Source organism: Carassius gibelio, chromosome A1, assembly GCF_023724105.1.
Source record: "Carassius gibelio isolate Cgi1373 ecotype wild population from Czech Republic chromosome A1, carGib1.2-hapl.c, whole genome shotgun sequence".
In the NCBI taxonomy this organism is placed as follows: Eukaryota; Metazoa; Chordata; class Actinopteri; order Cypriniformes; family Cyprinidae; genus Carassius; species Carassius gibelio.
In genome coordinates, this window is record NC_068371.1 from 2,714,123 (window position 1) to 2,739,814 (window position 25,692).

At 37.5% G+C, this 25,692-nt stretch overlaps 1 protein-coding gene across 1 annotated transcript in view; it reads left to right on the top strand.

Annotated features, from left to right (window-relative positions):
• LOC127953462 (F-box/WD repeat-containing protein 7-like) overlaps nucleotides 1-25,692 on the top strand; it is a 100,532-nt gene that overhangs the window by 12,667 nt on the left and 62,173 nt on the right. The window contains exon 2 of the mRNA XM_052552711.1: nucleotides 4,755-4,810. The gene's annotated coding sequence lies outside the window, so the exon portion shown is untranslated. The remainder of the gene's footprint in view (nucleotides 1-4,754; nucleotides 4,811-25,692) is intronic.

Here is a 25,692-nt window from a genome sequence, read left to right on the forward strand (position 1 = left end):
AAAGAATATCTCTTTGGGTTTGAAACTTTAATCTTTGTGACGTTACGGATCTTCTGTATGCGTGAACAGCTTTTTACACTCCAAAGATGAAGGAAACAAAGAATCACATCATATTATGCACCCTGTAATGAACATTGAACATTCCCAAATGTTTTTGTGAGCCAAACTCCTTGATATAAAAGTTTAGTAAATATTTCAATAATTTTGATTATCAACCAACTACAGTTCGTACATTAAGCCAATGTACTATTTGGGAAACCGTGGTGTAATGAATGTTATGCATTTTTTGATGTTTATATAAAAAGTGTAAAATTTTCCTTCGCTTTTATTATATCATTATGGTACGCATAATGGTAAGTTGAAAACAAGTTAGATAAAGTAATAAAAAATTGGTCCGAATACATTACCTAAAGCGAGTAACCTAGAGTACATATATATATTAGGGCCGGGACTTTAACGCGTTAATTGAGATGAATTAATTACACAAAAAATAACGCGTTAACTAAGATTAATTAATTACAGAAAAAAAATCCCGCATTTTTAATAACTTATTTTTGCACCGCGGAACGTTTCTCACTGGATGTGTTTCGGCGGACCGATTATACTGTAGCACCAACTAGCGTTCGCATATCACTGCAGCACATCCGAGTCCCAAGTATCACCTCAACGCAAAACATATAGCAGCTAGCGTGGACTTTACACTTTATGTTGAACTATGTATTATTTTGTTGGTGCAACAGTTTATGTTGAACTCTTTATTGTTTTGGCCAAGGTTATTGAGAGTTGGACTTAGTATGTTATGGCCTCTGAAGCAACTGAGAGATGTTTTCTAATAGTCAGTGTTTCCAATGTTCTGAATGTAATTGACAGTATTGTGTTTTACTTAAAAAAAACTCTTTACAGAAGGTTCCAGCACCTATAAGCTTCCTGAATTTCTGAAATGTATTATTTCTAAATTGTTTCTAAATATGCTATTGCTACACTTCATGGCAAAAATTGCACTGGTCTGCTAGACTTGGTTGAACAAAGATAAACAATATTTTGTTGCTTAAGCTTATGTATTCAGTCATTATTCAATGGTATACTATAAATCCATGTGAATATATATATTTATATATTGTTGCTTTTTTAGTTTGAGTTTTTTTACTTGGACACCATGTCATTGAACTGTGTGTTTGGTGTAGGATTGAAGGTGTATGGTATCTGTTATTAAGTGCAGGCGTTTTCTACACTGCACCTGGTTCCTGTTTACCCACAGTCTGCACAGCGAAAACAGACGGCGGAGTCTGTTTATTCATTTTCTCCGATCTAATGAAGATAAATGCCTTTGTGAGACTGCTGGCCCATCTGGATGGTGATCATCTCAGAGGAGGGAGATGATGAGATTAGATGGAGAATAAGATGTGCTCTTTCTCTGTTCCCCTTCTTCCTGAATTCAACCTTTTCCTCTTGTTTCTGACTCTTCAGTTTGCTTCACATCTCTGATGTCTCTCCCTCAACGGCTTGACAGAATGAATCTAAAAGTTTCTCCCAGAGATGTGTGTGGCACTTACAATAACAGTCCAGTGGTAAAAACATCTGAAGCTCTCCCAGCCGTACAGCCGTGTGTTTACCAGACTCGTTCCTCTCAGTGTGCTCGTCCTAGTCTGTCATCTGACTCGAGCTTGAAATCAGAGATGGACCAATGGGAATGGTCCATGTTATCTGCTCGGTCTATTACTTAATGCACTTGTGTGGCCGGTTAACTCTGATCTGGAGGAAGATATTGCTTTGAATAACTCAACCAACCTTTTCTAGTAAGAGGCGGTTAATGAAGTGCGATTGGTCTGAGATTGGTTCTTGAATGTACTATTTTTAGACTTTGTCATGGGTTTTTGTCATTTATATATTTTTTTTCTTCCTCGAAGGATATTTCTCAGTGTTTGATGGTTTGAATGGTGTCCCTTTCTAAATATTTAGGGAGAGCTTTGCCTTTTAAATAACTCGACTCATCTTGACTTTGCACAGGGTTTATGTAGTAACTCTTAGGTGTGTGTGATATTGACAAAATATATAGATTTTTTTTGGGGTGGATTTTTTTCGGTAAAAATAATTAAAGTGTGTTTTTGTGCTGGTTCCTTTAGGCCTGTGATGGATAAGTATTACAATCAAACCACCGGTAGGTGGTGGCAAGTACCTGTTTTAATGAGTGGTTTATTGAATCATTTATTCAAATGATTCATTCAAAACAGCCGATTCATCTAGTCATGGAATCACTGATTCAAATGATTCATTCAAAAACTGATTCAAGAATGAAACAACACAGTGTTGCTAAACAGAAAATAAAGTAAAAAAAAAAAAAAAAAACAACTCACTATGAATTTTTAATATCCATACAGAGATATTTTTTGCTCTCATAACTTGAATATTATGGTAATTCTTACCTGATTCATCATGCAGTCAATGCTTTTGGACTCCCCATACATCTCTTAATTAAAAATACTGGTATTTTAGTATTTTATAACTAAAATACATGGGTGAAGTCAACTTTGCACACCGACTAACACTAATTTTCTGACAGTAAATGAGTGTAAATGGGATAAAGAAATCCTTGCCTTTGATTTAGAGATTCTCAGTTCATTTGTTAGTAATTTATGAGGATAGACGGATGTTTCAGTGGTTGGTGTACACACACAGTGGAGTATGTAGAATTGTACTGAATTATGATATTAGAGTTTCACCGCAAGGGAGACGTTGTATCATCTCTGGAATTCCTTCCTCCCTCCCTTTGTCTCTCTCACTTTGTTCCACATTTTTTCTCTGTAACTGGAGAAGACACTCGCGGGCCCAACCCTGGCTATCTGAAGCTGAGCGTGCTGTATCTGGAGCCTAGCCGCGGATCTCTGCTGTAGACCTGTAGGCTGGTTTTTAGACACCTTAACATTTCGATATGTGTTTTTGTCTCCGCTCCTTTTACATCATCAGCATTGTAATCCGTCTTGTTAGATGTCCCGGGAACTAAGGTTCACAAAGTAGGAACTAAACGTCTTTTCCAACTTGAGAACAATAAGCGGTCAAAAAGTATTGTGTATTACACAGAATCTGTGCAAATATCACCCTCCATAATTACGTCTTATACATCCTTTTTTTTCTCTGTCCATGTTTACGTTGCATATTTACTCTTAAAGGGATAGTTCACCCAAAAATGAAACCGTGTCATCATTAACTCGCGCTCATGTCGTTCCAAACCTGAATGAGTTGCTTTCTTATGTTGAACATAAAAGATGATATTTTGAAGATTGCTTGTAATCAAACAGTTGGTGGTTCCCATTGACTTCTGTAGTGTTTCTTTCCCTTCCATAATGGGTGAACTATCCCTTTAAGTGATGATGGGTTTTCTGCTGAGCTCATTTGCTTATACTTGACACTTATTTTTAAGTTTGTTTTTTAGGGTACAAAAGCACCAGATTATAGTGCAGTTATAATGCAGGTTGTTCATCATTGCATTCATCTTAATGTAAAATCAGCAGTGTTTCAAATGCATCCATGAGATTGAAAAACAGGATCCAGTCTTTGCACACGTATTGAGCTGTCGTTCGACTGGAGATTAGTCTTAGAGCTGTCTTGTACATTCAAGGGGAGATTTTTAACATCTTAAAGGAGGTTTTTGTAACTGCATGTGATCCTGCAGGTGACTTTGACTCTCGGTGGTGTCGATGGCGTATACGTCCTCAGTTTACACCAACAGTAACGTGCTAAACTGTAAGGAGTTGGAAAACGTGTTGCATATCTGCTTTCAAAGAACATGCCCCTGCTTTGCCCGTCGTCTCCGAGTGTTCATGGGAACATAACATTACGTCACAGAGCTGGTTTTCTCTTTGATTTTCTCTGCATGTGTGAAAGTGACTTGAAGACTAGCAGTCATTTTTTTTGTGCCTTTGCATATTTCTTTGGCACCCGTGACCTTGTTTGAAGGCAGGAAAACCCCTATATCAACCTGAGTTTGTGTTCTCTGGAATGGTGTCCACAGATTAATCATTCAGTCTCTCAAACGCAGAAAATAGGCTTCATTTGGTTAAGTTTCATGTAGACTTGTCTTGTCATTTAAACGTTGTGTAACCGCGTGTGAGCGTGTTTGCTCTTGTGATCTTCTAGGATCATGACTTCAGCTCTGTCATGTTTTAATGGCACTTATTTAATGTCTCTACAGAGGCCTGGAGCCATTGTCACATGTGTCTGATGAACAATGGCTTCAATTGTGTGGAAGTCCGAGTCATTGTACTGAATGGGATTAGACGTTTAAACAGGTTTTAAACTGATTCGCTGATTAATCTAAAGTCATTTTTAAAGGGAAACCAGTAGCAGCTGTAGGTGCAGTCAGACTGAAAGCAGACGGTTATCCAAGGCTTGTCCTTATCTGATGTTCATCACTCTTGCCTAATGCTGTTGTGGATTTAGTAAAAGGTTCCTGAGAAAAATCCTGGGAAAAAGAAATTGCTGTGGGTTCAACTTGAGGTGTCTGTCTTTTTCCTGGTGCGTGTCGATGCTCACGTCATCCAGTCGTGTGCTGCTAGAGGTGTGGTGTTTTTTTCTTTCTTTTTATGAATAAATTAAAAACCAAAATAAAACCTCAAATCCCAAGAAAATCCTAAAACAACAAATGCACAAAAACCTAAATAGATGAAACCCAGAATTACAAGCAAAAAGTCTGTTTGGCATAAGAACGAGAGGAAATAAGATGGTCTTTAATTTTCCTTTTTCTCTTTTATTCACAGAAGTCGGAGGTGAAGAACCACACTTGAAGGACTCTCAGCTGCCAGACGTGTGAATCGTAAGTAACTACATGGGGTGCAAAATTACTGAAGAAGTACCTGAATTCAGAACTTCACTATCATTCAAAATACTGCATTAGTTCAATCAAAGGTACAGGTAACATTGATAAAATGTAATTTCTGTGATTTTCAGCATCATTACTCCAGTCTTCAATGTCAGAAATTCTTTAGAAGTTATTCCAGTATGTTTGGGTCTTTGTTTTTTTATATGCTGCTTTTGTTTTTTGTCTTTACCGTCACATTTGATCAGTTTAATGCACCCTTGATAATTGTGTCCCTGAAGCACAAAAGCAGTCTTGAGTCTCTGGCGGATATTTGTAGCAATAGCCAACAATACATTGCATGGGTCAAAACTTTAGATTTTCCTTTTATTCCAAAAATCATTAGGATATTAAGTAAAGATCATGTTCCATGAAGATATTTAGTAAATTTCCTACTGTAAATATATAAAAACTAAATTTTTCACTTCATCTGGACAACTATAGATATGATTTTCTCAATATTTGTCTTTTTGGTCCCTCAGATTCCAGATTTTCAAATAGTTGTATCCCAGTCAAATATTGTCCTCCTAACAAACCATGCATTAATGGAAAGATGATGTATTCAGCTTTTGTATGATGTATATGAACGTCCACACTTCTCCTCTGTGTGCAGCGTGGTGATTTCTGTGCGACGGGCAGCTTCATGTTTGTTTGTGTGTCTGCGTCTGCTTGTGGGGAGTAATGTGCATCATGCTGTCTTGGTTATAAATGAATCTGTAGTAAAGTAAAGCAAGCAAACAAATTGTTTCACTGATCTGGAGCCTTTGCTTATTTTACCCTATGCTTTCACCGGACGTGTGAGCAACTATAGACAATTGAACCCATTATAATCAACGATTCCCTGACAGTGAACTCATGTCCTGCTCTATTTCTGACCTGCTCCAAGAATTCATGCTTTCTTTTACATTCCTTTAGCAAATCAAATCTGTTTATTAACCCCTGCCACACTAACATGATTTCACTCTGCATTTTGTTTTTATTCAGAAATGCATCACATAAAAAAAAGGATGAAGATGAAATACACTTTTATGTTTCCTTCACCTTATACTAAGTGCATAGTGTATGAGAAAAACCAAACAAACTGAATCATATTTAATGCGATGCATATCAATATTGGTATTCTCCTGCATATATCTGTGTTAATTATATACTTAGAAATATGTGCATTTGCATGCATTTTTGAATGCATTAAACGTGCATTGTGATATGTGTTAACCATTAATATTTTAGGGAATTATTATTACATATCCGCCATGCTTAAGTATCTGTTTTTTTAAGTTTTAGTTGTTCTCTGACCACTTCTAGGAAATTCCATGATCGTGCAAATCCCTAAACTCTTCTTGAGTTCAGAACTTGTTCTTCTGGTAAAATATGCATGATTTATTTCTTCAGTTAGGAGCTAAAACAAACCCTCGCTGGTAACATGGTGTAAATTTGAATTCTGATCAAAAACGTATAATCCGTCTTCCAAAGAAAGCATTGCTCACAAAACAGATTCACATTAAAAATGGGTTTATTTGGGATCTCTCAAGTCATGGAGATCCTGTCAGCAGTGGGTGGTCCATAATGATCTTGCTTTATCAGTTATGATTTTATGTTATTATCTTATGACTGGTGTGAGAAGGAGCGTTTGCATCTGAATCTCCTAACGAAGTGTGACCAATAAAACCCTGAACCTCTGCAGGGTTTCCCCTTCATTTGGTCTGTTCTTCTATTCATTCTACTTCAATAATTCAAGCGTCCTCCGAGCTTGCCCTGAGCTTTAACCCCTCACTGGCCAGTCCAGCTTTGACCCATATGTGTCCAGAATGAGTCTGTCGTGGATGACAGGTCCCAGTTGTTCTGACTTCAGTTCGTCTGCGTCCTTGTTTTCATCTTGGCTCACAGCAGTCGGGTCTTCAGGAGTTCATCTCTAATGTGATGCAAGATGCATGTAATTGGACTTTAACTGAGGTGTAAACACCCAAAGCTTGCCAGTTCATCTTCATATGCTTCAGTATGTGGCAGACAGGAGTGAAGACTGGAAGCTGGAGAGATTTATAGTGGAAACATCTTTGGTTCTTAATTTGATTCTGTGCATTCTTATCACACTTCCACTTTTTACTAATTTGAGTTTTTAAGTTTGTACATATAGTTTTAACAATTATTTTGCTTTTGTGCATTGGTAAAATGAAAAGGTTCACATTTCTGCTGTGTATGGTGAATAAGACGTTTCTAATGTTACAAAAGATTCATATTTCAAGTAAATGCTATTCTTTTGAACCTTCTATTCATCTGTGAATCCTGAAAAAATAACATTAATATTGATTTTCACTAAAAGATTCAGCAGCACAACTGTTTTCAGTCTTGTTGATAATCAGAAATGTTTTTTTAGCACTAAATATGAATATTACAGTGATCACGTGACACTGAAGATAATGATGCTGACAATTTGTATATATTATACAAATATATATATATATATATATATATATATATATATATATATATATATATATTTTTTTTTTTTTGTGCATTATGCAATGCTTCCAAGCCCAGTAGGTCTCTCTCTTTCTCTCTTGGTCTCTCTCTCTCAGTCTCTCTCTCTGTCTCTCTCTCTCTCTCTCTCTCTCTCTCTCTCTCTCTCTCTCTCTCTCTCTCTCTCTTGGTCTCTCTCTCTTTCTCTCTTGGTCTCTCTCTCTCTCTCTCTCTCTCTCTCTCTCTCTCTCTCTCTCTCTCTATCTCTCTCTCTCCAGTCCATTGTAAAATGCCCAGTTTTTTCCTGGTCAGTATTTTCATTCACGTTTTGGAAACACTGCTTGAAAACAGGAAGTAGATTGAGTTGTTGTGACAGGAAGCTATGATTGGAGTCAGGACATTGTTGCCGTGGTTACTCAGTGCCCGGTTCACACCTCCACTAAAGGGCAGTATATAGATATATCATCAGATATAGAGACACAGGACTGAGTGCTGCACAGCTAGTATTTAGACAGTACTGTATTAAAGTCCTTCATATACTCGTATATTATCCCTGTACTCATGTGTGTTACTCCTTCCACCACTGTTGCATTACACACAGACTCCGTTAAATCTAGGTTCATGATTTCATGTGCACTCCTATTTTTGAGGTTCATATTACTTATTTAGGACCTTTTAGTGACTATTGATTTGCAACTTTATTACAATTTAAAATTAGTTTTTTGTTGTGTTTTAAAAAATGTTTTCAGTGTCACATGATCCTTCAGGAAAATATGCTGGTTTGCTGCTCAAAGAAGTCCAAATCTTTCTGAACAACAGTTGTGTTGCTTAATATATTTGTGGAAAGCATGATGAATCTTTTAAATAATGTTCAAAACAGCCATTTTTTGCCTCTAGTTTTGTTACATTTTGCTTTTCATTATATGCATCACCTTTAGAGAAAACCATAATATTAATTATAATATCTTCAAATCTTCATTCCTTGTTGTCGTTAGCTGATAATAATGCAGTTTACTTTTTGCGAGGATATTATAAACCAATAACATTTTTAATATTTGTAAATCTCACTGAGCAAATATTTAATTTAAGAAAATTTCAAGAAAAAAAATCAAGAAAAATTAACGGTCCTCAACTTTTAAGTCATTGTATTTTTGTTTATCATTATATTAGGTTACATACATTACACGTCTGAGAAATGCAGAGTTATATTTAGTTACTGAATGAGTCGGTGCTTTTAAACAAATCAGTTGAGTGAAAGATTTAATGAGTTTGTAGCTAACGCTTGCAAAACTGAGATGAATCTTGACCTGAATAATTGAATTCACTATTATAGTTTTATTTTTGTACCTTTTTGCTTTCTCATTGTCTTATTTACGTGCCACCTGATATCCTGACACACCGCTGCTGTCTGATGCTCTGAAATCGATCAGCCTTCTAGTGACTGTAAACCCGTTTAACTGTAATCCTCATTAACCGGCAGTCGTAGATGAGAGAGCAGCAGACACACTAATGAAATGCCCATCTGTAACACACACAATGAGGAGGAGGAGAAGGAGGATATCGAGTGTTGTGTGCTTTCTAACAGAAGGGATGATCAGTAATATATAACCCCGGGACTCAGCATGGATTGGAAAAGCTGGCACAACTTTGAACCTCACATGTTGTTGTGTTTTGCATATAAATGAGTTGGTATGAGTGATGGCCACTTCAGTGTTGTCATGAAGCGTCACGCAGACGTGAGATTGTGTCTCGGGTCGTGCAGGTGTTCAGATGACTCAGTTATTGGCTGCAGCATGTTGGCACGGTCAGTCTAATAAATGGCAGGTAATGATCGCCCCTCTGCTCTTGGCACTGTTTCGATGTTTTGGTGTTGGCACTAGTAGCTATGCTTTCCTGCCAGCCACAATAGCAGCTGACTGTTAGACAGAAACCACCCATTCATGCAGTTCTGGCATCACTGAAGGATGGAGGCTCATTTGATTCATAGAAGAATACGCAGTAGTTATTAAGTTTTAAAAATTAGGGATGCAGAATACGGCATAAATATGTGCTTAATTGCTACTAATAAATGGCTAATATTCTAGTTATATGCATGCTTATAAGCAACTAGTTAAGAGACCCTAAAGTAAAGTTACAGACAATTACAACTTTTGGGTGAACTAATTTTTTGGTCACACTTTATTTTAGGGTCCAATTCTCACTATTAACTAAACATTAACTATGACTTTTGCCTCAATTAACTCCTTGTTTGCTGCTTATTAATAGTTTATAAGATAGTTGTTAAGTTTAGGGTATTGGGTAGGAGGCATTATATGTACTTTATAAGCAATTATAAACAGCCAATATGTTAATAATAGACATGCTAATAAGTTATTAGTGTGAATTGGACCCTATACTTAAGTGTTACCAATTTTTTTAAAGGAGGGATGTGAGGGTTACAAAAAGGGTTATTCTCACTATTAATTGGTTGTTTATTAGCATGCATATGAGTAGCATATTGGCTGTTTATTAGTACTTTTAAAAAGTATATGTTAATGCCTTATTCTGCACACGCATATTTTAAACCCCAAACCAAAACTTAACAACTACTTTACTAACTATTAATATGCAGCATATTAGAAGTTTTTTTTTTTGAGGGAAAAGTCCGATCTTTAAATAAAGTGACAAATTTCATAGACGTACAGTAAATTGAAGGGAGAAGACAAGCCAAATCTATGAGGTATCGTCCCGTTTACTTAGTCACATTCCATCCTGTTATCAAACCCCTTTTCAACTTTCCTTTTGCTTGTTAATAGAGTGATCTGAAAGTCTCTTCCTGTCCGTCTCTATCTGTCTCTCAGTGAAATCCACACTCTCAGACCTTGGTTCGCACCGGATCGATGTGAAACCAGGGAGCTGACACAGTGAAAAGCAATATTCATAAATAATGTACAGCGAACACAGCATGATCTTCCACCTCTTTTCTCAATCTTCTGCAGGCATCCCATTTTTAAACCCTCAATCTCCAACTCCAAGTCTATTTATTTAAATTTGTGATAATGCAAGTAGCCTTCTTTTCTTCTCTATTGTGTTTAACAGATTATCAAAAAAGAGCAAATGCAGAGCAAGGAGTTTGTTCTAAGCATGGATTGAAGTTATGAATGTCGAGATTTGGGGTGTTGCATTCAAAAATGGATGCAGATGAAGGTGAACTTGCAAAGTCATGCATCCTGAAGATCCAGATGTCCTTTTTTTATTTTTATTAATGCATGCAAAGATCTATTTCATGCATTTAGAAAGTAGTCATGTTGTATTTAATGTGTACTTACTCTTTCCTAGAGATGCATTGCTCAAATATTGTGATGTTATTGATCTTCGAGTTGCAGTATCGTGGATTTGAAAATCGTTCAAACTCATCCCTCAGTAAGAACAGAAAGTGTATGCACTTACAAATGAAGTCCTTGAAGCAATGAATTGCAGAGGTTTGTGATTTGTGTTAACATGCAAACAGAGCTGCAGACTAATTTTGTGCAAGGTTATATCCAATTGTTCAACTCTTTGTCATGAGCATGCAAATACAATAAATGTAGAAACTTGCACAAGACGCCTTTAGGGGACTTGTCATTAACTATGTACATAACTAGTACTGTTTACATGCAGCAAACTCCACCCACAGCTATTGCACTGGTAATGCATAACTATATGTCCATCCTTTTTTAAACCACTTATAAGGAAAATTTAGACATCTTAACAGCTCAAATAACACATTTTTATATGGAAGAATTAATGTGAATGCTTTAACAAAAATGTAAGGCTTTTAAACCTTCTGAATGACTTCCCATCGACTTGCATTAGAAGTGCATTAAATTGATTTTCTTTGGCAGTCATTACAGTTTAACTTGTAAAGCATGCATTTTAAATATTGCTTAAATATCCTCATTTAAAATGCTGCTCTGTTTTCGTAGACTTTTGAGTTTTGAGATTATTGCATTGTCCTGTAAAAAATCGTGCTAGATATCTTTGATATCGTTATGCGAGTCAGATGAATCCCCACTGTTCAGACTTTCTCTTTCGTTTTGTTTTATCTCGTATTGTGTCATGGTCGGGAGAATGAAGGAGTTTCTGTCTGTTGTTGATTTGGTCCATTTACTCTGGCAACCGGGCTAAAGATTCTACATTGAATACACTTGAGTGTAATGAATCACAATGTCAAGACTACTTCTAGTGAAGCCCCCAAAGGTTGCGGGTTCGAATCTCACTACCAGCAGGGATTGTCAGTGAGGAGTATTTCTCCAGAACCCCATTTTGGTGGAGTATGCAGATCAAAAAGGAGGTGTAAACCAATAAGAAAGGCCTATTCATAAGTGCAATGAAGTGGCAACCAATTTGCACCAATCCATTAGCACCAAGCTTTCAGTTTCTAAAAAAAGAGATCACAGATAAATGAGAAGTGCACTGTGGAAGTAATTTGCACTTTGATGGGATAACTGCAGTTCATTTCCAGGCTGGTGGAGCTGTGGACCTCCATGCATGTCCTCTGCACGCTTGGCTGAATGCACCGGACTCTGGAAAGTCTCTGGAAGCAGGTGGTTCGGACTGAAAGATCGAATCACGATTCATCACCTCATCCACAGAACCAGTACAGGCTTGTCTCAGGTGGAAGTCAGAGTTCATGACTGTTGGGTCACTTTGCAAAACAAAGCTGGTGGAGTTCCTTCTCAAATTCTAGTTTGAATCTTTGGGGTCTTAAAGGGATAGTACAGCTAAAAATTAAAATTTGCACTTTGTTTTCTCATCCTCAGGTTATCCAAGATGTAGGTTTTTTTTTCTTCAGTAGAACAGTAAAGAAGATTTTTAGCTGAAACCATGCCCCTGAGTGATTCATAAAATGCAAGTCAGCGGTTGCGCATATTTGAGAATAAAGCACATCAATGAGCATAAAATTAATAGCTGTGACAATATATTGAGGTCTTATGAAGCGAAACAATCAGTCTGTGCAAGAAACTGAACATTATTTACAACATTATGACCTGTAATCCAGAGCTTCAGGCAGACAGGGGGAAGTATTATTATTATTAATTTTATATTTTTCAGTGAACTGGTTCAATTCTCTAGTTTGTGTAATCACGCAATGATGTAACGTATATGCACTTATATTATTAAAGCACCCAATAATGACGCTATTATCCTAAAACTATTTGATCTCTTTATGTATTCCTGTAAAGCTCATGCCCGGTTTGTTTTGGTTGTGATGAAATGTGATTAGTCTTTGCCTATTTTTAGTTTTCTGGCTGGTTGCACAGAGCTTCACGTTTTTCCCACTTCTGAGAGACCGCTGCACCTTGCAATATCTTCCCCCTCCACTCCGTCAGCAAACGGTGTGATCCCCACGGTGGAATCTCTTTATCATCTGTCATATTATTCGCTGATGAGTCAGGTGATTTGCATAACTCCCACAAGGCTCAAGGGAGCCCGGTCAGTTCGCTAATCAGGTTGGATGCATGAGATTAGGTGAGGGAGCTTTGAGCGAGAAAGTTAGGATGGAGACGGACTGTCATGATGCATTTGGGCTAAAGATGGTTCGCTCTGGCAGAACTGCCTTTATTTAGTTTTGCCCACAGCTTGTCAGCACCTTGTCTCATTTCTTTCCCAGTTTTCTAAATTGGCCGAGTAACCAAGCCTCCAGCAAAATCTTATTTGACCTTTTGCTTTTGTAATTTTATTCGTAATTAAAGCCCTTTCTTATAAAATTCATGATTTATATATGGGATAGATTTGGAAACGCAGACTTGACATGTGGTCAAAGCACCCCCAAAAAAAAGTAAAAAAAATCATTATAATACAGGCTGTGGCAATATTTAAAATGAAAAACCTTGCATACTTCATGAAATATGAACTGTATAAATTTGAATTTGAAACTGTATCTGATAGTAAACATTTCCAGTAGCGTACCGTATTGTAATATAAATATCTATTCAACTATTTAAACATAAATGTAGCTCTTTTGCATCCAGTCCAGTTTTTTTGTGTTAAAATGACATTTTTGGCTTTCCACTCAAATAATGAGTCATGAAAGAAGTTATGCAATCTGTTATAGCTTCCGGTCTATTCGTCACACTGAAAATGAAAAGTCGTGGATGTCACATTGTTAGATATGAAAATGCTTGATGTCATACTGAACATTTGAGCAAATGTAGTTGGTCATCCATGGTCTACTAATGTTACACTGTGTGCACCTCTGTTATGGTGTGTTCAGCATAATATGTTAGCACAGTGTACATCCAGACAGCGGTTTGTAACTGGAGGTAGTCCTGCTGAGATTAGCCTGAGGAGGAGAGACTGAGGGAGGGGCTTCCTGAGCCGCTGTTCATCGAGATGCTCAGAAGAGCGGACTGAGTCAGAACGAGAGAAGAGATGCAGGGAGGGGAAGCTTGACCGGTTTGAGAGAGGGAGAGACACTCTCTTGCCATCTGAGGATCATCACACATGTGACATCCTCGGCTCTGGGAAAACTTTACTTTCCATGGCAGTTTTCCTCCTGTGGATCTCTCTTTTCATGCAAACACGTGTGACCTATCAAGCTGATAGCACACTTCTTCAAAGTGAAGGCTGAAGTAGCTGAGAACATCGGTCTTGAGTCATCGGTCTTCTCCTCATTCATCATTTTTGGTTTCTGATGAGCAAGTCAATGTGTGGCTGTGGCTGCAGCATCATCTCGTCGCTGATGAAGAGGCTCGGTCGCTCTGCTTGTTGCTCAGATCTGCTGTCGTGCAGCCACACTTCTGAGCACCTGCAGCGTCTGGCTACCGGCTGCCCTCCTCAGCACAAGGTAAAGCTGAAACATAAATGTTTGAAACTTTCACACATTTCTTACTTTTCTCGGTTCTTGTAGGCTAGTTTCAGAAGATACATGATAGACGTCATATTTGATGACCACAAGGCTTTTGGGATAGATGTAATTGTGTGTTTAATGGGTTGTTTTGACAAAATAAAATGTGTCATTCTAGTAGAAACAATGGGTTGAAAGAATTTGAGGTGACTTTAGACATTCAGTTCCACAGCCTGAACAAACCATAGATCTGTCATCTCCATCCTCGACTCATTAGTCAACCCAGACTAGGGTCAAGAAGGCCAACATATGATGCAAGTCTTAAAGTTTTGAGGCTGGGACACGCCAAGCCAACTAGTGGCGATGGAAGCCTGCATCAAATCTCCAAAAATCTTTTGAAGACACAGCACAGACTACAGCGACTGCACACTAGCACATGTGTTCTGCGTGAGAGGAGTCGGCTATCAATAGTCTATATTCCTCATTCAGAAGGAGATAATATGAGATACACAAATATACAAGATGTAAACAAAGTGCCACTCGCTTACCATTCATGTTGAGAACTTTCTTCACTTTAACCGGTTCACGTTATGAAATTATTGGTGTATTTGAATGCTTGGGTGAGATTGTTTGACATTTTAGAACCGCTTCTGTCAGTGCAGTCTCGTTTTCATCACTTTCACTTTAATTGTTCTGCACTGACTCGTTCCCTAAACTGAACAGCCAATCAGAGTTCTCATTCTCACTGATGGCCAAGAGACTTGGTGTGTCCCGGCCTTTACAAAAACATGGTCAGTTTCTCCATTTTTGGTATTTTTAACTACTTGCATCTCAGAGTTGCTCTAATTAGCTGTACGTTCAGAACAGTGTTCATTTATGGTGGAAGCACTCGGAGAAAAGAGCTGTTCACGGTCTCTTGATGAAGATTTGAGTCTGTCTGGATCAGCACTGCAGGGCTGACCTTGCAGTAGTGTCTCCATTGTTATTTGGCTATTAGAGAGACCATGCAAGCACACTGCAGTAATTGATTTTGTGATGGAACCAGGTGATTTTATGGCCTTCTTGCTACCTTGACAACCGTAGAGATGTCTGTGAATCGACATGCATTCTTAATTTATACATCTGTTAAAGGCTGTCTCTAGCCGGACTTTGATTTGCTGCTTTTGAAGAGAGTTTTTAACAGAGCAATTGGCTCGCATTGGAGATGAATGGCAGATGAGGTCATGTGACCTATTGGCCAAACGGAAAAAACACTCCTCACTTTGCACAAGATTGATCTGGTGCATCTTGGGAAAACATTTATGCCCCAGCAAATAAGATAAAATGATATCTTCTTATATAAATCTCAGTTTTGTGAGAATGGGAAATGGACTATATTGCACTCGAGTTATTTGGTATTTCTCTACAAGAGGCACAATCATTAAATATTTCAGGGTAAAATGTATTATTCCCACTTTCAGACATTTGATCCAACATTTATAATTAGGATATGAATGCGGCTTGCAGACTTTTAGCCTTGGTACCATAACGCTGATTGGAAAGGCAGAAAGGACGATTCACTTTCATGCCATTTGTCTTCCTGTCTGTGGCTTTCTGATTGCTTTGTAGGCAGGTAGTGGTTTTCTCTCTCTGAGCGAGACGAATCTCTCTCATCCCGGGTAAGCCTTGTCTAAAAGGGTTAGGTTACCTCTTTTCAAACCAATCTGAATCCCTTCATGGCTCTGGTATTGATTAATACCTTCCTCAAAGAAACATAGACTCAAGGGCAAAAAGGAGACATTAGTCTTGTATTCGTCCTGAATGTGTTCAAGACTCTGCGTTTCAATTATGTAGATTAGCCTCCTTTTAATATCGCACATTACTGCGGGAAGTTTTATTCTGCTTGTATTCAGCCGAGTTGTCAGTTGTGACACTAAGCAAATTTAATCACTAAATTGGTTGTGCTTTTATTGTCTCTTCTGTGTGGTTTGGCTTGGGTTTGCATGGTTTGTCTCACACACGGACGGATGTGCTTGCTTGTGTGACATGTGAAAACGTACCTGATTGGTGATGCAACATCAATTGCAGTTTCAGATTTGTTAATAGTTTGCAAAGTTACTTTTTGCACCAGGAAAAAGGTCCCATATTTGTAAATCCTCATTTTTATTCTTTGTGAAAAACACTGAATTTCCAGAGGCACTGCTGTGATTGGTTAACTTGGACGCAACTTAACTTAACTTCAGAGCTGTATTTGTTTGACTCATTTAGTAATAATAAAATACAAATGCTACATAGATGTAATCAAATATCTATATACGGAAGCGAATATTTCTGATCCAGATATGCACTGATTTTATTAGCTACACTAAATGTTTGTGTCTTAAAAGTGTTAAAAAATAAATGCACTTAACTGTGCTGCCTCCAAGGACAAAATGCTTGGCGCTGCTGTATCTTTCAATAAAAGATGTTGTGAAAAAATGACAGCATGTTTAGAATAATTCTCAAAGCGGTTCATTTTGAAATGTGAAGAACAAATGCAGATTTTCTTTCAAACACGCCATTAAAAGTAAACCTCAGCCATGCATTTCAAATGCTCTGAGTTTCTGAGTTTTCTTTACATCCTCGACAACAGCACTATGTTTCTTGTGATGGATGGACAGACATGAGTTGCTCAGAACAGGCTCGGTTTCAGAATCAAACCTGAGGCTGTTCCTGAAATCATCAATGGTGTGCTTAACTTAATGCATTTCTCTTTTGCATTGCTACTGCTATAATCAATAAAAAGCTGTCACTCGTCTCAGTTCATCACAGTCTCTCATAGTTCTGTTTTAGTCGATGAAGATCTCTGCACTGCACAATGAATCTCTTCTTTTTATTTATTTGTGCTTTATGAGATGATTCGTGAGTGTCACTTAAATTTAAGCGCTTCTGATTGACCAAGAACTCAACTGGCTACTTCGCTCAATGCTGCAAAAACATGTAAATAGATTATTATTCAGAACTATGATACACTGGGAAGTTTTGAGTCTATGTTTTTTATTATGGAATATAACCTGGTATGATCCTTCATTCATTATTTAAAGTCATCTGTATCTTTGTGTGCTCTTAAACAATGACTTTTTTATTTCTTATGTAGTCTTAGTCGTCTTCTGGGAAAGAGACCAAAAAAATATTTATCCTGTTCTTTGATTACAAGTTAAATGCTTTTTGATTGGATGAGAATCTGTCTGTTTTTGGTCTGAAGAGATATGCTGTAAATGTTAAATATCAACTTTTTGAAGTACTCTAGATGACTCGATTCGCTAACGTGGACTAAAAGCAACAAAACTCCAGTTTCAGTTCGATGGCTTCTTTAATGACGACGTCTGGCGCTCTTTCTTAAGTGTGTGTGACCACATGATTCCCACTGGTTGATGTTCTCTCCATCTATGCCTCATTTACAGTATTTCCTTCGATATCAGGGAATGCCAAGTGAAATATTTGTATGAAAATCCTTGAAGCTGTAGAGTTGTTCCACTGCCAGTGTGTTCTGTGAAACCGATTTCTGTCTGCGTGGACGTCTGCCTGTTCTGTTGGAGAGGTACTCTGAATGATCAATGCACTAAAGCTTGTGTTTCAACCCTGACAGAGCAGGCATAGAGTGGCCCTTTGCAGTACTTCAACTGCACATCTGTGTCTTTTGTTCAGGGATGTCAGAGCTCAGTGCCAAAGCCATGCAGACACATATTGCCCGAGTATTTAAATGCAAAGAAGGCCTGGCTGTAGATGCGACTCTTTGGCTAAGTGACAGGTGCAAGCTTTTAGTTAGTAGTTTTGTAGTAATGCTTGAGTAAATTAAGCTAAGCGTAGGTGCAGATCCGTGTAGATTACTTAGAAATTGTAATCCATTACTGATTACAAAATGAAACTGTAGTTAGTAATGCAATCACTGGACAGTTTTTTTTGTATTACATTTAGATTCCTTTTGATCTAACTTCTCGTTAAATATGCTATATTAATAAAAAAAATAAAAAAATCAGGAAGTGCATTAAATGTTACACAAGGGTTTCTCAAACTGGGGTTAATGTAAGAACTGCATGGGGGTTGTAAGTTGATTTAAAAAGCTACTTATGTATTAAATCATAAAAACATGAAATAAAACATTTAAACACTTAAACACTAAAAATATAAGTATTTTATTTGTGTAACTACATGTCAGAACGACCATTAACTGACATCAGAGAACTGTTGTTTTGCGAATGTGCTGTTAAATTACTTTATTTTAAGGAAATGATATTTATTTTAGTAACTTGCATAATTATTTGTTTCAGCTAGAGGTGCTGATGTGGTATTAAAACTAAATTATTACTACTAACAGCTAATAGTACCCCCTCAGATTCCCACATGCATGGTTTGCCAATTTATTTATGCGACATAAGTGAATCTAATCGAAGCTGATTGGTAGAATTTTAGAAAATAAAAAAAAATCAATAAATTATGAATTATTTACTGCCATTGTGTGTTTATATATTTCTGCTGAACTGACATTTAAAAGTAAACAAAATGCTATTTCTTTTGAGAAGGTGGGTCTTGAAGGCTGTATGATCCTTAGGTAATAATATTTTAAGCACATGTGTTTTATTATTATTTATTCACTGGGTAAGTAGGTGTAACTGGCCTGTTTTTGAGGTGCAGGGCAGTTGTAAATATTTGCTGGTATGGGTCAGTTTGACTTGTGCATTGCATTAGAGTGCATGTCTTGGCTGAACGGTGAATTGATTTGTTGATTAACCCAACGCTGAGAGATGGGAGCACTTCAGGGACTGCTTCAAATCTCTCAGGTTTTTATCTGCGGCTCATTACAACTGGTGTTTTGGAAGGAAGCTTTCCCAAAATATTGGCTGCCAAAAAATAATCGACAGTGCAGAATTAAAACAAACAGTTATTATGAAATATGATGTCAAACAGCTTCTCGTACCTGTGGTATGAATTTGACCACAAAATTGAGTCCGGAGGTGATGTGGTGCCTTAATTACCCACAGAGCAGCTCGGTATAAAACAAATGAAATTGAGTTGAATTGAATACGTTTGGAATTAATTCACTATAAATATTTAGCAACAGTCATATTCAAGTGTAAATGAACCAAATTCCAGTCAGGGAGCTGATTTTAATGATGATCAATCTTCGCATTTAAAAAAACCTGCTTCCAGACAGCAGACAGAAAAAGAATAATAATAATAATAGTAACAATAACATCAACATTCTGCTAACCAAGAGTTGACCTCAACACCTCATTTCAATGTGTTAAATATTTATTACTGAAGTTGCTGATAAATCCTGAGATGCATGTAGATTCATCTTCACGATACAGATTTAATTTGTAGGAGCTGCAGCTCATTTTTAAATCTAGTCTGAGCCAGAGACACAGGTGATCATGATCTGCACACATTGCCTGTGGGACACAAACAGATTTATTTTTGCATCAGATTCCTTTGTTGCTGTGAATGGAATATGTGGAAGTGAGAGCACAAAACCAAGTATTATAAAAGGAACTGATTTATGTCCATTTCAACTGATACAGATAAAAAAACAAAACAATTTAATTGGTTTCGGCTGGATATGTCAAAAGCAAGAAAGTAAAACAATGCACAAATTAATTAAGTTGCGTGAGAGAGAGAGCGTTAGCATGAGAGTGAGAGAGAGAGAGTGTGTGAGAATGAGTATGTGAGTGTGTGAGAGAGACTGTGTCTGAGAGAGAGAGTGAGAGTGTGAGAATGAGTATGTGAGTGAGTGAGTGTGAGAGAGAGTGAGTGTGTGTGTGTGTGAGTTTTTGTGTGTGCGAGTGAGAGATAGTGTGAGAATGAGTATGTCAGTGAGTGAGTGTGAGAATGAGTATGAGTGAGTGTGTGAGAGAGAGTGAGTGTGTGTGAGAGAGAGAGAGAGTGTGAGAATGAGTATGTGAGTGAGTTTGTGAGTGAGTGTGAGAGAGAGAGTGAGTCTGAGTGTGTGAGAGAGTGAGTGTCTCTGTGAGAGAGAGTGTGTGAGAGAGTGAGTGTGAGAGAGTGAGTGTGAGAGAGAGTGTGTGAGAGTGAGCGTGTGAATGTGTGTGTGTGTGTGTGAGAGTGAGAGAGAGAGAGAGAAGTGTTGTTTTTTCAGTAGCACTAAGGTGACATGTAATGAACTGAAAGAAACGGTCAGATCTGTTCTTTCAGTTAATTATTCTGCCGATTGCTGAAGCACATTTCTCTTTGTTAGGTTTTGCATATGTTCTTCATCTTTCATTCCTACCTCCTTGGTCTGTCTGTCCTTCCTGCATATTCCCTGCCTCGCTTCCCCATACTTCCTACTTTCCTGTTTCCTTTTATTGACTGCAGGAGAGTCTTTTCAGCCAGTGTTGCCTGGCCACTCAAAGACTTTTCCTACAAACCATTTTTCTCAAACAAACCAATCTGCTGAGACTAAACTACAGCCCACTAGAAGCACTAAATTAGTTTTTTTCAGCAGCAGATCTGTTTTCCAGCACTGGTTTGCAGATATTTACCCAAATTTCTCTTTGTCTTTGTACCTGCGTTTCTACCAAATGAGCCATTTTGTCTTTTATTCTGCTGCTAGCGGCACAAGAGGAATGGGAGCAGGTCTTTATGAATGAGTAAATTGTGAAACCAGGTGATGGGTTTCCTTTTATTTGGCTTGGTTCTTATCATAAAGACCTATCTGGGTAGCTTTTGTGGGTAGTAAAAATAACTCTCTCTCTCTCTCTCTCTTTTCCTTTTCATTCATAATGTTTCCTGTAACTGAGGTGTCCAAGAGCAGATGACTGTCTGGCTGCTTTGTAGGAAATGACATTATGAAACCAATAACACGCCGCTCTCTCCTCCTCCCCTTCATCTCCTTCGCTAGCGTTCTCTCTGAGAGGATGTGCCAAAAACCCATTTTGGCTTCACCTTCCTCTCAGGCCCTTCAGATGTAGATAAATGACCTGCCGCTGAAGTCTACACAGTGGTAATAACTAAAGAAACGATGCACCTCACTCTCTTATCAGACAGGCTGGACGCATCGCATCTTCTGGGAGCCAAGCCAAATGCTTCTCTTTTTAAGGCAATGCTTCCAGTTTTCTGTATCAGAGCCTGTTTGTAATGCAATGCTGGTTTAAACCTTCTGGAGGTTTCCCTGTCATCGCATTAACTGTGCAGTATTTGTTAGTAATGTTAGGTCTTTGGAGTGTTTTTCTTCTTTCTGGCTTTTGATGCAAGAATTTGCTGAATTTGTTATAGATGTTTGTGTTTCAAGTCTTTGTTTCTCTGGTTCTCTCGGAGGAGTACACTCACCACTGAATTCAAACCAGGGCTTTGGGTTGTTTTGTGGTGGTGTAATACCCAGTCTGAATAATTCTGATGTTTTCCCGAGTGATATGAGGGTCAATGACAAATGAGTGTTAACAACAAAATAGGAAAGTTTGTTTTAAAATCTAGTTAAGATTCAGTCCAGGTTCTTAGAAATGTACTCTTTATATTAGTGATGATTTTCTATGGTTTTGATCAACTTTGATACCATTAAAAAAAAAGGACATGTGGTGTTATTAAAAAACATTCATATAAATTTTTTTTTTTTTTATTTATTTATTTTTTTTTTTTAAAGAAGCCTCTTCTGCTCATCAGGACTGTAGTTATTCCATAAAAAATACAGAAAAAAACTGTAATATTGTGAAATATTATTCTAATGTAAAACAGTTGTTTTCTGTGTGAATATCTATTAAAGTGTCATTTATTTCTGTGATGCTCCGCTGTATTTCCATCATCATTCCTCCAGTCTTCAGAGTCACATGATCTTCAGAAATCAGAATAATATACTGATTTACCATTAATGTAGAAAACAGTAAAGTTAAGTTAAAAAGAACAACATTTATATAAAATAGAAAGCTTTTCTTGCAATGTAAGTCTTTACTATCACTTATCAATTTAACACATCATTGCTGAATAAAAGTATTAATTTCTTTAAAAAAGGAATTACATTTTTTTTAATTACTGACCCCAGATTTGTTACAAATTGTTATTAATATTTATTTTTAGAATAAATGCTGTTGAAGGTCTTTCTGTCCAGTCCACATGTATCTGGAACCACTGAGTGACCTTCCGTTGCCCACTTCATGGAACATAGAAATACTCATCAGCCCTCAAAAAAAAGAAAAAAAAGAAATTCAGGAACCTACTACAGCGAGATGAGACACAAGCAGCATCTGTGAAGCGTACTGAACTAGATTACTGTTGTTAAGGCAGTTTTCATACACTTTAACAGTCTCGCCCTCAATGCAAATGAGGCTCAATGTAATCCTGTGTGTGTGTGTGTGTGTGTGTGTGTTCAGTTGTGTTGTGCAGTCTAATAGCACTAAATGTGCTCGAGCCTAATGCAGTTGCACGGATAGACCAGCATGCAGGACATGAATACTAACAGGAAGTCCAGCACCTTCATGACACTTGATAGGTGCTTTGTGTTAGCATTAAGGTGCATTGAATGCTTTGCTAAGTAATTGTTTTTTAGCAAGTCAAAAAAAAAAAAATCTTTGTGCACCTGGTTGGGCCTCTCTATTTTCCAATTGGATCTCGGTTGATATAAAGATATTGGATCTTCCTTGATATAAAGGAAACAATTCTGTAATCAAAAAGCTCATTTAATCAGAGTTTTAAATTGATCTCAGGCTTCATATATTTGCTGTGATGACCCTATAATCCAGGTCATTGAGAGCAGTAAATGCTTAGATCCGGTGGATGATGGCTAGGGAAGAACTGTTGGATGTTTGCATTGGAGTGCACTTAGAAAGTTTAGCAGGCTTCATGCTTCTGTCCTCCTCTGCTGGTGGATCCTTTAACTACATCATCTGGACTCATTCAGCATGATGCTGCTGCTTTGATTTATAATTATCTGCATATTAAACGTTAAATGTTCCTTGCTGGTATTTCATAGAGATGTTAGTAGTGCCTGACTTGAGCGATTGACCAGTGCATCAGAACATACAGAACTACCAAAGTTTGATTGCATCATAATTGCTGTTTATATAGTGTTCGTCATCTGTTTGATTTTTCTGTACATTTCTGATATTATTACATAAACTGAGTCACCACTGATGATAAGCTAATACTAAATATTATAGAACCAGTAATTTACTGTAAAGTTGCTTTGCAACGATTTGCATCGTAAAAAGCACTATACAAATAAAATTGATTTGAATCAATATTGTCAGATTCCCAAACGAATGAATCTTTTGAGCTGGTTCATTTGAGTGAATCAAAAAAGTTATAAAAAACTTTGTCAGCAAACGACTACTTTTTTTTTTTTTGAGCATGCTTCAATTTTCATGCAGTCTTTCTCTAATTTCTTCCCATCCGTGCATGCGCTGCATGTTCATACTCCAACTCATGTGCTCTCTCACTCCTGACTGGATTGCACCGCTCATCCCTGCTTTCACACATGCTGTTATCTTCTGTCTGTGTACTAGCCTCTGTTTCTAAAGTTAGCACATGGTTTAATGTAAAGGTTTAATAGATGTGTGCTGTGTGTCTGGAAGCTGAACTGCACATGTTTGGTGGTGATGCCTCCTGCTGACTCTGTGTGTTCGTCAGTCATTATTAGGGTTTATTACATTTCCTCTTGAACAGTGAATCTGATTCTGCTGTTGAGTTAGTGTTGCACAACACCTTTTGTCACTTAGGGCCCTATTTTAACGATCTGAAACGCAAGTGTCAAAGCGCGAAGCGCAAGTAACTTTGTGGGCGGGTCTCGGCGCTGTTGCTATTTTCCCGGTGGGATAAATGGCTCTTGCGCCCGGCGCAAATCTAAAGTGGGTTGGTCTGAAGCAGCTTCATTATTCATAGGTGTGGTTTGGGCGTAACGTGAAATAAACCAATCAGAGCGTCATCCAACATTCCCTTTAAAAGCAGGTGCGCAAGTTCCATTATGGATTGCTATTATTATGGCGTATTTACCAGGCGCACGCCAGGAGCGGTTCACCGCCGAGGAGACTGATGTTCTTGTAAGAGCAGTGAAAGACAGAGAAGTTGTGTTGTATGGGGATGGGAGAAACCCACCCAAAATAGCGTCGGTTAAACAGGCGTGGGAGGAAATAGCCACAATTGTTTCATCTATTTTTTTTCCTGGTTCTTGACGGACAAACCAATTTGTCAGATGTCCTTATATACATATATGTCTTGCCACTATTGGGCAAACAGGTCTAATCCTTAATTACTACAAGTAGCCTGAATAATTTGTAAGCTAGATTTATGCCTATTTTTTCACATCTTCGTGGCACACCACAATGATTTCCGTCATCTCATGTGTTAATATTTTTTTAGTGTAACAATTTATGATTTGCAAAAATAACTGTTGCATCTGTGTAGATTACATGAGCAAAGTGTATGCGCGTTGTGCACGCTATACATTATGGTCAAGCATGCGCCCTTAAAATAGCATAATGAACAACGCGCAACGCGCCACTGACTTTAGACTAGTTTTTTTCTGGTCAGTGGCGCAATTGTTTAATGGAACAGCAAAATAGCACCAGGGATTGTTTGCGCCGGAACACGCCTCCTTTTTTGCGCTATACAGCCCAGGGAGCGCAAGTTCATTCACTAGTTTAGCGACGTGCTTCTGTGGAGGGAAAAGCGCGCTTTGCGCAGGTGCAAAATAGGAATGACACATGCGTCGGTGTACAAAGTCAATTGCGCTGGGTGCAAGATAGGGCCCTTAGTGTCTTCTTCTCCCCAGCGGTGAACTGAGATTGCTTTGAAATAGCTCTACTGTGTGTAAAGTATCAAATCATGTTCTGATTTGAATATGAGATGAAATAAAGATTCTGTAAGACTAGAGTGTTTTGGAATTATGCTCACCAAGGCAGCAAATATTTGATAAAACATCAGTAAAAACAGTAATATTGTGTAACCACGGTTTAAAATCGTATATTATTGTATTTTATTACATTTAAAATGTATTTTAAGGATCATTCCTCCAGTCTTCAGTGTCACATGATCTTTAGAAATCATTCTGATATGATGATTTGCTGCTCAAGAAACATTTCTGATTATCATCAATGTTGAACACAGTTGTGCTGCACAATATTTTTTGTGGAAATGGTCATACATGTTTTTTGGCTTCTTTGAACGGTTTAATTTTTTTAATTTTTTTATTACATTTTTATTTTTAATTGTAATATTTTAATTTAATTTAATTTAATTTAATTTTTTAATTTAATTTAATTTTTAATTTAATTTAATTTAATTTGAAGTTTAATTTGAAGTTTAATAAAAAATGCCAATTATTTGAAATAATTTATAAAAAATAAAAGCTGACTCCAAGCTTTAAAATAGTATACTCTTCACAGTTCAATTACAAGTTATTTGAACATTTTCATATACATTTTGAAAACATGTATAACATCATGACCTAAACAAATCGAATTCTGGTGCATTATTAGAATCTAGATTTAGCATTTAACGATGGAGAACACGCGGCGCTGTTTGCTTGCGTGATACTGTTGCTGTGGTTTCCATTGTTTGAGACACGCTCATATTGCATCTTTCTCAGCTTAGATGCAAATGCCCATTGTTTTATCTGACAGGCATGAAT